At 52.1% G+C, this 12088-nt stretch overlaps 3 non-coding genes across 3 annotated transcripts; all 3 read right to left on the minus strand.

Annotated features, from left to right (window-relative positions):
• Nucleotides 1–3215: 3215 nt before the first annotated feature.
• Nucleotides 3216–3311, minus strand: TRNAY-GUA (transfer RNA tyrosine (anticodon GUA)). The gene is made up of 2 exons: nt 3275–3311; nt 3216–3251 (listed from the first exon to the last, which is right to left on the minus strand). It is a non-coding gene; the product is annotated as a tRNA-Tyr (tRNA).
• Nucleotides 3312–6475: 3164 nt separating this feature from the next.
• TRNAY-GUA (transfer RNA tyrosine (anticodon GUA)) lies at nt 6476–6569 on the minus strand. The gene is made up of 2 exons: nt 6533–6569; nt 6476–6511 (listed from the first exon to the last, which is right to left on the minus strand). It is a non-coding gene; the product is annotated as a tRNA-Tyr (tRNA).
• A 2427-nt stretch (nt 6570–8996) lies between these two features.
• TRNAY-GUA (transfer RNA tyrosine (anticodon GUA)) lies at nt 8997–9091 on the minus strand. Its single transcript has 2 exons — nt 9055–9091; nt 8997–9032 (listed from the first exon to the last, which is right to left on the minus strand). It is a non-coding gene; the product is annotated as a tRNA-Tyr (tRNA).
• Nucleotides 9092–12088: the final 2997 nt, after the last annotated feature.

A 12088-nucleotide genomic window follows, 5' to 3' on the forward strand; every position in this document is an offset into this window, starting at 1 on the left:
CCCCCCTCATCAAGTCCTATACTGCACTTTTGGGCAGGTGGAGGCTCACCGGGTAGAGACTGGAAATGGTTATCTGACTGGGAGGGGAGGCCACGACCACGCCCAGCCCAGCCCTCTAGGGATGGAGGTTTGATTCTTAAAAGATCAAAGACAGCCATTGGCCCAGTATGCATGCATGTGTTTTCTTGCCAGCGCGCCCCTTCTGCAAAGCCACCCCAGAATCCCTTGCCCAGGCAGCTGCTTTCAAAAAAATGGGCAAGGGGGGGCCAGTAGGTAGGTAGTGGTTAAAGACTGGATTCCCACATGGTTGACCACGGTTCAAGTCCTGGACATGGCAGCTTGAAACTCATGCCGGGCATGTGTGTGTTTGTGTCCAAAATCCCGAGAGGACAATGTAGGAGAAGGGACTGCAGTGTGGCCGTTTCCTGGGGGGAGGAGAGGTGATTTCTCACTTTCTATGTCTCTCTGTAACAAAAATTGAAAAAAAAAAAAAAAGAAGAAAGAAAAAAAGAAAAGGAAGAGAAAGGAAAGAAAAGAAGAGAAAGGAAAAGAAAAGAAGAGAAAAGAAAAGAAAGAAAAGAAAAGGATCCTTGGGCTTACCTAGAAAGGCAAAGGAACGAGGTAGAGAAGAACAAGGTCCGGCTGGGATTGCCTGCCCCGAATGGCCTCGAGCCTTTTTTTACAAAGAAAAAGAACAATCGGTGTGCGCCCACCACCTATGCCAGCTCAGTCTCCCACCAGAAAAACCCATAAGGGGCTATACAAGCCACACCCAAGTGATGTTCCCTGCAGTAACTGCATGGTTCATAGACCCCTTCTTTTTTTTATTTTTATTGAGAGGTTTTCGCTATAGGGCATGTGCGCTTGCCAGACAGACAGACAGAGACATAGAGACAGAAAGTGAGAAATCACCCCCCAGGGGGGATGGTCATGCCCCAATCCCTTCTCCTCCATTCTCCTCTCGGGATCTTGGGCACGCACGCACACGCACCCGGCGTGAGTTTTAAGCCACCGGGTCCAGGATGCGAACCGCAGTTGACCACGTGGGAGTCCAGCGACATAGCCATTACGCTAACTGCTGGTTCCCCATAGGCCCCTTCTGATGGGTCAGTGCCTCTAGTACTAAGGGAGTGAAGGTCAGTTCCTCTGAGTCAGGAGCTCCTCCACCGTTGTCCTCTACCCGGAGAACAAAAGAGTTAACCTGGCGCCATGCCCAGGGATCATTCTCACTGGTGCAGGTCGCCAAAGTCCATTATCTGTCACAACACTCCTCTCCCCCAAATCAGCAGGCCTAAATATCCACTCAGCAGCATCCCCCATGAGGGCCTAAGTGCTCCCAAGGCCTGGGTCTTTCAGTGGATGTGGAGCTGTGCATTGGCCCAGAGCTCTGGAAAATCTGCAGCCTGTCCAACCAAAGGTTTAGTGCCCTTCAGTCAGGAGTGGGACTGAGGGAAGGGTGAGACTCATGGGCTAGGGTGTGAAAGGGAGTGGAGGGTGTGAGAGGAGCCGTGCACTCTCCCGCTGGGGCCACAGATCATCAGAAGTGCTTGTTGGCTGTGTGGTCTGGAAGGCAGCTTAGGGGCTGGAGTAAAGGAGGGTTTGCTCACCTCCCCAGGTCTTCAGAGAGCCAAGCTCCCATCTGGGTACGCTTGAAGCACACACCATGATACAGTGCTTTGTACATGGGTTCTCTGGAGTTTTCTTCCAGGAGAGGAAACAATGAGATCAAGGGACACTCCCCTAGGTTCTTCACTGTACCCCACCCACAACCCTCCCATCCTCCAGCCCTGTCCCTCTCCCTTGAGAGGCAGTTCTTCTTGGGAAGGGAGTGGGGAGCCATTGATGAAAGCCCAGCCCATTTCTGTGTGTGCTTTCTAATGGGCCCTCAGCATCTTCTACTTCAGCCTCTTCCAACTGGGCCCAGAGGGTTCAGGACTAAAGCTAGCAAGCTGCTGGGACCCATCAGTCTTGGGGGCCCTGTTAGGAGGGAATTGAGGTGCCTGTGCTGCATGGCAGCTGCTGCACAGGTTCTACCTCTGTTCTCTGCCTTTGAGCCAACAGCTCTGGACCCTGACTTTCTGGGGACACTGAATCTTTCCACGTCTGCAGTTGGATGCTGCTTCCACTGCTGCCTCTGCTCCCTCACCCTCTCCACCTCCTTCTCCAGTCCCTCCCATTCTCCCTGTCCCTGCTCCTCTCCTTCATATCTATCCCTGTGTCCCCCTCTTCTTTTCTCTCTCTTGTACCCCTGCTTCCCTCTCTCGCCCTCTTCCCCCTCTCTCTCCCTCTCACAGGGAGCAGGACAATGGCCCCTAGTGGTGCAGCCAGCTTTGCACTGTGAAGAATCTGTGCTCTTTAGGAAAAGCCCAAACTGTGTCCTAGCAACCAGGGCAGGTGTCAGGGCTCAGGGAAGTTATGGCTTGAGGGATGAGTGGTGGGGCGTCAGGGAGAGAACAACAGTCCTGTCTCATCCTGTAGGTGACACTGGAAATTCTATCCATTAGGAACTTCTCAGGGAGGCAGTTGGCCCAGGCAACTAGACAAAACAGTGCAAAGCTGAGAGTCTTGTGTTCATAGGTCAATACATCCTTGCAGAAAAGAGAGAGCCAGCCAGATGGAGGGAGAGAGAGATGGAGAGGCAAACAACAGAAGACAGAAGAGACAGCAATATTGAGACAGAGAGGCAGAGAAAGAGAATCAGAGACTGAGAAAAAAAAGTAAGTGAATGAAAGAGACAGAAAAAGAGAGACAAAAAGGTAGACAGACTGAGAGGGTGCTGGCAGACACCAGGCAGCGATGGAGAGTGAGCAGTAGCTAAAGGGAGTAGGTGAGCTTCCCCGGAGGATGCAGCGTTTGTCCCCAACCTGGGACACATCCTATAGCCTTGACCTTGGAAGAGCTGACCAGGGACACCCTCCCCACTCCAGTCACTGGCTGCAAGGACTCTCTGAACGGCAAATGAGAGAGGCAGAGAAAGGAGATTGATGATGGAATAGAAGTAGAAGGGCACAGAGGTTGGGAACAGCGCTGAAAGCAGAAGCAGTAGAGGCCATTTTGGACTGAGTGGTGAGTCTCCAACCAAGGGAAGAAAGTGTCAGTGGTGTATTCCCTGCTGACTGTAGACAGGCCAGGCCTTGCTGGGGATGTTGTGCTGGTCTGATCTAGGGTCCTGGAAAGGATAGGGCAGGTGCCAGTGGGCAAAAGCGTGAAGCACATCCTTCGAGCCGGAATCGAACCAGCGACCTAAGGATGTCCACAGACGTGGAGTCTGAGCTTACAGTCCTCCGCTCTACCAGCTGAGCTATCGAAGGGTGTACACTGTAGGTACTGGTTCACTGCCTCTTGTACACACGACAGAGGCGCCACGCAACTAACGACTTAGAGGCACAGCACGCCTTGGGTGGCTCAAGATCCGGCCCTACAAGAGAGCCCTGCGCCCCGCACCCTTGAGGGCGCCCCCTTTAGGGACGCAGCAAGCGCTCTGAGCTCGGTTTCCGCGGGTGCTCAGTGGTTGCCAGACATCCCTGGGGCGGGACAGTGATTGGCCAGATCTCCCCGGCGGGTAGGTACTCGAGCATCCGAGCTCTAACCTGTCGTCAAGTTTCCCTCCGCATCCCACTTTCTACCGGTCAGGGTGAGCCCCGTCAGCGGCCACCAAGCTGGTGGGAGAGCGAGGGAAGATGCCGGGGCTCTGGCTCTGGAGGAGTGTGGAGGAAAGGAGAACCTGCATGGCACCGGGTGGGCGCCTGCCAAGCGCAATCCAGCCGCGGATCTCCGGGAAGCCTTCCATGGGGCGGTGTCCCTAACATCCTGCTCTCTCCTCTCCCCAATCCTCCCTCCTTCCCCCAATAGGGACCGCCCTCTACCCACCAAGTTCTGTGCTCCACTTAGGGCGCGAGGAGGCTCGCTTGGATATTGGACTCGGTGGAGAGACCACGCCCACGGCCACGCCCAGTCCAGGCCTTGCAGGACAGATGTCTGACCCTCCCTACCCCCGGATAGCGGATAACGTAGGGGCTGCGCCCACGCTCTAGTCTTTGCAAATTGACCCCGCCACCACTCAACTGAGGCAGGCGCTTTCTCAAAGAATGAAAGGATCCTGGTGGTTGTACTGAAACGCAAAGGAGGAGGTAAAGAACACAGGAGCCAGCTTGGACTGCTCTTAACTGATCAACTGACAAGTCGCTTTACAGAGCATTCAGATCTAATCTGGTGTGAGCCCATAATCCCACGCTGACTCAGTCGCCCACCAGTGAAAATCCACCTGAGCCTCCGCAAGCCACACTCAAGGGAAGTTCCCCGCAGTCAGTGCGTGGTTTAGATCCGTCTCTGACAGCCAGGAGCCTTACACCTCAGGGGATGAAGGTCAGTTCCTACATTCTCCCTGGCCCAATTCTCCTCCTGCCAGAGACGGCAGAGTAAACTCAGCGCTGTGCCTGGGAATCCCGCTGGCTGGTGCTGGTCTCTGAAGTCCATTCGCTTCCCCATCTATTGTCTTTCCCCCAAAGTAGAGGGTCTAAGTTCCAAAGGATCTGGTTGCTGCCATGTCCCCTCAGCGGTAATCCCTCATGGAGGCCTGAGTCGCTCCCAAGTCTAAGGTCTCCATGTGGATGCAGCGCTGTCCAGCTATCCCAGCCCACTGGAGACTTGTAGTCTGTCCTGCTTAAGGTTTGGTCCCCTTCAGTCAGGAGGAGGAAAGAGGGGAGGCTGAGACACATGAGGGGTGTGGGTGGGACAGAGGGGTGGGGTAAAGGAGGAGCCACGCGCTCTCCATGTGGGGACACAGACCAGCAGAAGTGTTGGTTGCTAGTAAGGTCTGACGGAGGGTGGCTTAGGGGCTGGAGTAAAAGAGGGTTTGGTGAGCTGCTCCACACTCCAAAACTTCAGAAACCCAAACTCCCATAGTGGTTCCCTTGCAGTGCTCTACTTTATCAATAGCCTCTGCGTATGGGTTCTCCGCAGATTTCTTCCAAGGGAAGAAAGGATGAGAGCAAAGCACACTCTCCTAAGCTCCTCATTGTTCTCCCACTCAGATTCCTCCCCTCCTCAGTCTCTGTCCACCTCCCCTGACAGAGAGTGCTTTCTGGGCTGTCAAAAAGAAGGGGAGTGATTGCTGAAGCCTATCCCATTTCTTCTCATTGCTTCCCCATTGGGCCTCAGTTTCTTCCTCTTGGCCACTTCCTACTGGGCCTAGAGGTCTCAGGGCAAAATCTAGCTAGCTGCTAGAACACCCCCCTCCCAGTCCCATGGCCCCCATCTCCAGTTTAACAGAGGTGCCTGTGCTGCATGTGGGCTGCTGGCCAGCCTCCACCTCTGCTCCCTTCCTTTGCTGCAAGAGCTCTGGACTCTGACTCTCAGGGATCACTGGAACTCCTTCCAGGTGTGCACTTTCGTGCTCTTTCTGTCGCCTTCCCTGCGCCCTTGCCCTCTGGGGCTCCCTCTCCCTGTCCCACCTGCTCTCCTATCCCTCCCCTTTCTCCCTGTCTCTATCCCTCTCCCTCCCTATGCCTCTGTCTTTCTGTCTCTCTCTCTGATAGCGTGTTTCTCTAGTTCTTTCTCTTCTTTTTCTCTCTCTCTTCCTCTCCCCTTGTTCTTTCTTTCTTTTCTTTTTTTTTTTTTCCTGAGGAACCAGGGCAGGTGTCAGGGCTCAGGAAAGTTATGGCTTGGATGGGGGGCCTCGGGGAGGGAGCAAACAGTCCTGTCCTCATCCTGTAGGGCAACTTGAAGGTGACACTCAAAGTTCTGTCCATTAGGAACCTCTCAGGGTGGCAGCTGTCCCAGCCAACTAGACAAAACCCAGCAGGGCTGAATGAATCCTGTGCTCAGAAGTCAATACATCCTGGCAGAAAAGAGAGAGCCAGACAGAGGCAGAAAGAGAGACAGAGATGGAGAGACAGAAAAGAGAGACCGAGAAAGAACCGCAGAGTCAGAGAGACAGACTAAGGAGAATCAGAGGCAGAGAGGGAAAGGGAATGAACGAGAGTGACAGAGACAGGGAACAAATGACAGAGAGGTAGACAGCGAGAGGATGCTGGCAGAGAAAGGGCAGTGATAGAAATTGGGAAGGAGCTAAAGGGAGTAGGTGAGCTTTCCTGGAGGATGTAATGTTTGTCCCAGAGCTATCCGTGGTCCCTTCCCATCACCATCCCGGCTGTGAAGACTGACTGGAGAGCAGGAGAGGCAGGAGAAAGGAGAGGGAATAAATCGGAATAGCGAGGGATGTTGGAGTTGAAGTTGGTGAACAACTGGCCTCCCAGGACAGAGGCAGTGTGGAGACCATTTTGTACTAAGAAGAGTTATGAGTCCCTATGTAGCAGGAAGAAGGTACAGTCTGCTGGTGTTCCCAGGTGTTTGTGGACAGTTTTGTTGTTGTTGTTTTGGTCTGGGACTGTATAGACGCTGCTTGTCGGGGCCAGGGACCTGGAAAGGGCAGGGCAGGTGCCAATGGGCCATAGAGGCAAAAGTACGAGGCACGTCCTTCGAGCCGGAATCGAACCAGCGACCTAAGGATGTCCACAGACGCCTGTCGAGCCTACAGTCCTCCGCTCTACCAGCTGAGCTATCGAAGGGTGCACGATGTGGGTGCTGGTTCACTGGGTTTTGCACACAGGGTAGAGGCCACGGAACTGACAACCTAGAGGCACAGCATGCCTACAAGATAGCCCTGCGCACCGCACCATTTAGAGGACGCCCCCTTTCAGGGCGGAGCAAGCGCTCGGGCTCTGGGCGCGGCCCGTGCTCAGTGGTTGCCAGACATCCCTGGGGCGGGGCGGTGATTGGCCAGAACCCCGCAGGCGGCAGGTAGGCTGGCAGGCAAGTAGACCGGAGAGCAGGTAGGCAGGCGTCCGTGCTCTCGCTGGTCGGCTGGTTTCCCCTCTGCATCCGCCTTTCTACAAGTCAGGTGTGCGCTTTCAGTGGCCATCAAGCTGGTGAGAGAGCAAGGGGACGCTGAAAGAATGCGGAGGAAAGAACGAGAACCGGATGGGCACCAGGTGTTCGCCTACCAATAGGCAGCCCAATCAACTGCTGGGGTAGACGCCCCAGCTCCACCTCCTCTTCCCTATAGGGTCCCGGCCTCTCTAAGGCCCCGGCCACCGTGTTCTATGCTCTTCTCGGGACACGAGAAGGCTTACCGTAAACGACTGGGAAAAGATATCTGACTCAGTGGGGCGACCACCGCCAGCGCAGTCCTGGCGGGATGGAGGTCTTACCCAGGCAACACCAGGGACAGTCTGGTGGGTGCGCTTGGGCTCAGGCTCCAATCTTCTGCAAAACCGCATGGGAATCTGTTGCAGGAGGCTGCTGCTTTCTCAAGGAGGGCAAGGATTTTTATGGTTGCCTAGAAAGGCAAAGGGGTGGGATAGAGAACAACAGGTTTCCCAGGCTTGAACTGCTTGTCCCAACTGGCCTCAAGGCTTTTTACAAAACTTTCAGATCCCATCGGGTGTGCAGCATCGGGTCCCAGCAGCTAGCTAGCTTTAACCTTCAGCCCTCTAGGCCCAGTAGGAAGTGGCCAAAGAGGAAGATGCTGAGACCTTGTGGGAGATCCTGGAGCAGAAAAGGACTGGGCTTTCACTAATATCCCCCCTCTGCATTCAAGAAGCACTGCATCTCAGGGTCCAGTCCTGGGCTGAACAGGAGGCGAGAAGTGCTGCATGGTAGCTGCTGTTCAAGTTCCACCTCCTCCTTGCTCTGGACTCCCTCTCCAGGGTCACTGGATCTCTTTCCAAGTCTGCCTTTTTGTGTGATTTCTGCTGACTCCTCTGCTCCTGTACCCTCTGCAGCTCCCTTGCTCTGTCCTCCCCACTCCTGTCCTTACCTCTGTCCCTCTTCATGTCTCTCCATGTGCCTCTCCATTTTTTTCTTTAAAATTTTTCAATTTATTTTTAAAATTTTCACTTATCTATTCATTTATTTTAATTTGACCAGACACACACACAGAGGGCAAGTGAGAAAGCAAGTCACCAGGTCCAGGACTCGAACCGTGGTGAGCCATGTGGGAGTATCCAGTGCCTTAACCACCACACCGCCTGCTGGCCCCTCTGTCTACTTCTACGTACCTGTCTGTTTCTCTCCCTCTCTTAGTCTCTCTCTCTTTCCTTCTTCCCTTGCCCTTTCTCACAAGTAGCAGGACAGTGGTCCCAAGCGGGGCACCACCTTGACCTGTGAAGGACCCGTGTTCTTTAGGCAGAGCCCAAACCCTGCTCCAGCAACCAGGGCAGGTGTCAGGGCTAAGGGAAGTTATTGCTTGATGGGCGGGCACTTCAGAGAGGGCAACACAGAACTGTCCTCATCCTGTGGGGCAACTCGAAGGTGCCCCTGGGAGTTCTGCCTATTGGGTACTGCTCAGGGTGGCGTCTGTCCCAGCCAACTAGACAAAACCGAGCAGAGATGAGAAAGTCCTGTGCTCAGGTGAATACATTGTGGGCAGAATAGAGGGAGAGACAGGAAGAGGGAGATAGAGATGGAGAGACAGGTAAAGAAAAAGTGACTGAGAGAAACATAGAGACAGAGAGATGAGCAGAGATTGAATCAGAGACAGAGAAAAAAAGAAAGCACACGAGAGAGACAGAGACGGAGAGAAGAATGAGAGAAGGGTGGACAGAATGAGAGGATGCTGGCAGAGACAGAGGCAGTGATAGAGTGACTGTGGCTAAAGGGAGTAGGTGAACGTCCCCTGGGGATGCAAAGTTTGTCCCTGAACTGTCCATGGACTCAGTCACCTTCCTGGCTGTGAGGACTCTGAATGGTGAGGAAGAGAGGCAGGAGGAAAGTGATTGAATAAAAGTGGGGGTGGGGCTGGGACCAACAGGCCTCAGTGAGGGCCATTTTACGCTGGCAAGAGTCTTGTTGCTTACACACCAGCAAGCAGTCAGAAGTGTTCCCTGTTGTGGCCAGGACAGGTCCGGCTGAGTTTTCCCTGGGACATTGGAAAGGGAGGGGCAGGGCAGGTGCTAGTGGGCCTTAGGGGTGTGTGGGCAAAAGCGTGAGGCACGTCCTTCGAGCCGGAATCGAACCAGCGACCTAAGGATGTCCACAGACGTCTGTCTGAGCCTACAGTCCTCCGCTCTACCAGCTGAGCTATCGAAGGGTGCACGATGTAGGCGCTGGTTCACTGGCTCTTGTACAACGACAGAGGCAGCAGAACTAACGCCTTGTGTGGCTTGTGATCTGCCCCTACAAGAGGGCCCGGCGCGCCCCACCGTCTAGAGGGCGCCCCCTTTCCGGGCGGAGCAAGCGCTCTGGGCGCGGTTTCTGCTGGTGCTTAGTGGTTGCGGGACATCCTGGGGCGGGGCCAGATCCCCTCCCCTGTAAGGCAGGCAGGCAGGCAGGTATCCGTGCTCTCGCCTTCTTCAACCCCCTTTCTACAGGTCGAGGTGAACGCCATCAGTGACCACCAAGCTGGTGAGAGAGCGAGAGAAGATGCTGGGATTGTGGCACCGCAGTGCGGAGGAAAGGAAAAGAACCAGGATTCCGGGTGGGCAGCTGCCAAATGCAACCCAACCAGCCAGTACGGGGGGAGGCTCCCCATGGGGCGGCGTCCCTAACAGCCTGGCCTTTCATTCTCCAGCCCGCTTCCTCGTCCTGACGGGCCCCCGCTCTCTTACCCAAGTCCGACGCTCCAGGAGTGACTGCAAAAGGATATTTGACTTGGTCGGGAGACCACGCCCACGCCCAGCCCAGCCCAGGCCCGGAGGGATGAAAGTCTGATTCCTCTAAACCCAGGGACAGCCTGGAGGCTCTACTCAGGCAGCGATCTTCTGCAAGCCCACCTTGTAATCTCCCGCCAGAGGAAGCCGTTTTCTAAAGAAAGACGAGATGAATCTGAACCCCTATCTGTCACCATTAACAAAAATCAACTCAAAGTGGATCAAAGATCTAAACCTAAGACCGCAAACTATAAAACTATTGGTGGAAAACTCGGGAAATTCTGAGAGACATTGGGGTAGGCAGAGACTTCTTAAGACCCCCAAAGCACAGGCAATAATCCCCAAAATAGACAGGTGGGATTACATCAGATTAAGAAGGTTCTGCACAGCAAAAGACACTTTAATTCTTGTGAATTGACAACCTTCAAAATGGGAGAGAATTTTTGTTAACTGTGCCTCAGATAAAGGACCAATAACCAGAATACACAGGGAACTCAATTAAAAGATGGAAAAATGAGCTGAATAAACAACTCTCTAAGGAAGACATATGAACAGCCAAAAAGCATATGAAAAAATGCTTAACAGCTCTCGTCATAAGGGAGATGCAGATCAAAACCACAATGAGATACCACCTAACCCCAGTCAGAATGGCGAAGATTAAAAATAATAATAATAATAAGTGCTGGAGGGAATGTGGTGAAAGGGGAACACTCCTACACTGTTGGTGAGATTGTAAACTGGTTCAGCCACTGTGGAGAACAATACAGTAGTTTTTCAAAGACCTTCAAATAGAACTACATATGATCTAGCAATTCCACTCCCGGGTATCTACCCAAAGGACAGGAGAGCACTCAGTTGGAAAAGTGCTTGCACAACTATATTTATTGTAGCATTATTCACAATTGCTAAGACATGGAGCCAACCCAAATGTCCACAAACAGATGAATGGATTGAAAAATTATGGCACATAGACTCCATGGAATACTATTCAGCCATAAAAAACAACAAGGCCCTGGAATTTGATAGAAAGTGAATGAATATGAAAGATTTATTGCTGAGTGAAGCAAGTCAGGCTATGAAAGAGAGACATTGTGTGTCTCCACTTAACATATACCAACTGTCTGCACTCTATGGTAGAGTCTCGAGACTCAAGAACATGAAAGTATCAAAAATTGTAATGGACACTAGAGACAAAGTGGAAAGAGAGTGTGAGAGGGGAAGATTAATAAAAAAGAAATTGCACAGGTATTAGGTAATAGCAAATATTATTACATAATTTATGTCCAAAACATCCACAAAATTCAGTTATCTGAAAATGTACTTAGATAAAACCATCCTCTCTCTGACTCCTTTTACATTTACCAAACTGAATACAATTTAAGTATTAAAGTCACTTTTCTGTAATACTTGCTTTAAACTTATAGAATATTAAATATCAGGGACCAGCAGGTGGCATGGTGGTTAAGGCACTGAACACTCCCACATGGTTGACCATGGTTCAAATCCTGGACCTGGTAGCTTGCTCACTTTCCCTCTCCTTCTCTCTCTCTATGTCTCTCTCTGGTCAAATGAAAATAAATGAATGAATAAATTAAAAATTAAATAAAATTTAAAAATATTAAATACCATCATGGTAAACACCATGTTAGTTTTCAGTTGTGTATATATACACACATAGGTACAATAATGTCTTCTTACAAAATGAGGACAAAGTTCTTTGGAAGATCATTCTAGGAAATAAAATGAGTTCTACAGTTAAAAAAGAAAAAAAAAAAAAGACAAAGATCCTCGCTTTGCCTAGAAAGGCAAAGGGGAGGGGGAGAGAGAATTAGAGTTCCGCTTGAATTGCTTGCTCTGGAGGGCCGCAAGGCTTTTTACTAAGCCTTCAGATCTCATTGGTATTTGCCCACCACCCCATCCCATGTCCCACCAGAAAAAAACACTAGGGGTTCTGCAAACCACACCCAAGTGACCTTCCCTGCAGTAGCTGTGTGGTTCATGGACCCCCTCTGACTGGCAGACGCCTCTGGACTTCAAGGGCTGAGGGTATGCTCCTTCAACTCACATCCCCCAACCCCAGTCTCCTCTGCCCTGAGACCAAAAGGAGTGGACTAGTTGCTGTACCCAGGGATCACCCTCCCTGGTGCTGGTCACCAAAGCGTATACCCTGGCTCACGTCTCCTCTTTTCCCCAAAGCATCTGGTCTAAGTTCCAAAAAACCTGGTGCTTCCACATCCCCTCAGCTGCATCCCCCAAGTGAATGCCTAAGGTGCTCCCGAGCCTGGGGTCTCTGGATGCTGAGTTATGCATTTGGCCCAGATCACTTGATGCCAGAGTGCTGGGTGATAAGACCCAACACCCATGCTGGTTGTATCTGAGGCTCATGAGGAATTAGAAACATGGGCAAACAAAGAATAGTAAGTCAAGTATACTAGGGA

Source organism: Tupaia chinensis, unplaced genomic scaffold, assembly GCF_000334495.1.
Source record: "Tupaia chinensis unplaced genomic scaffold, TupChi_1.0 Scaffold141372_1, whole genome shotgun sequence".
NCBI classification, from domain to species: Eukaryota; Metazoa; Chordata; class Mammalia; order Scandentia; family Tupaiidae; genus Tupaia; species Tupaia belangeri.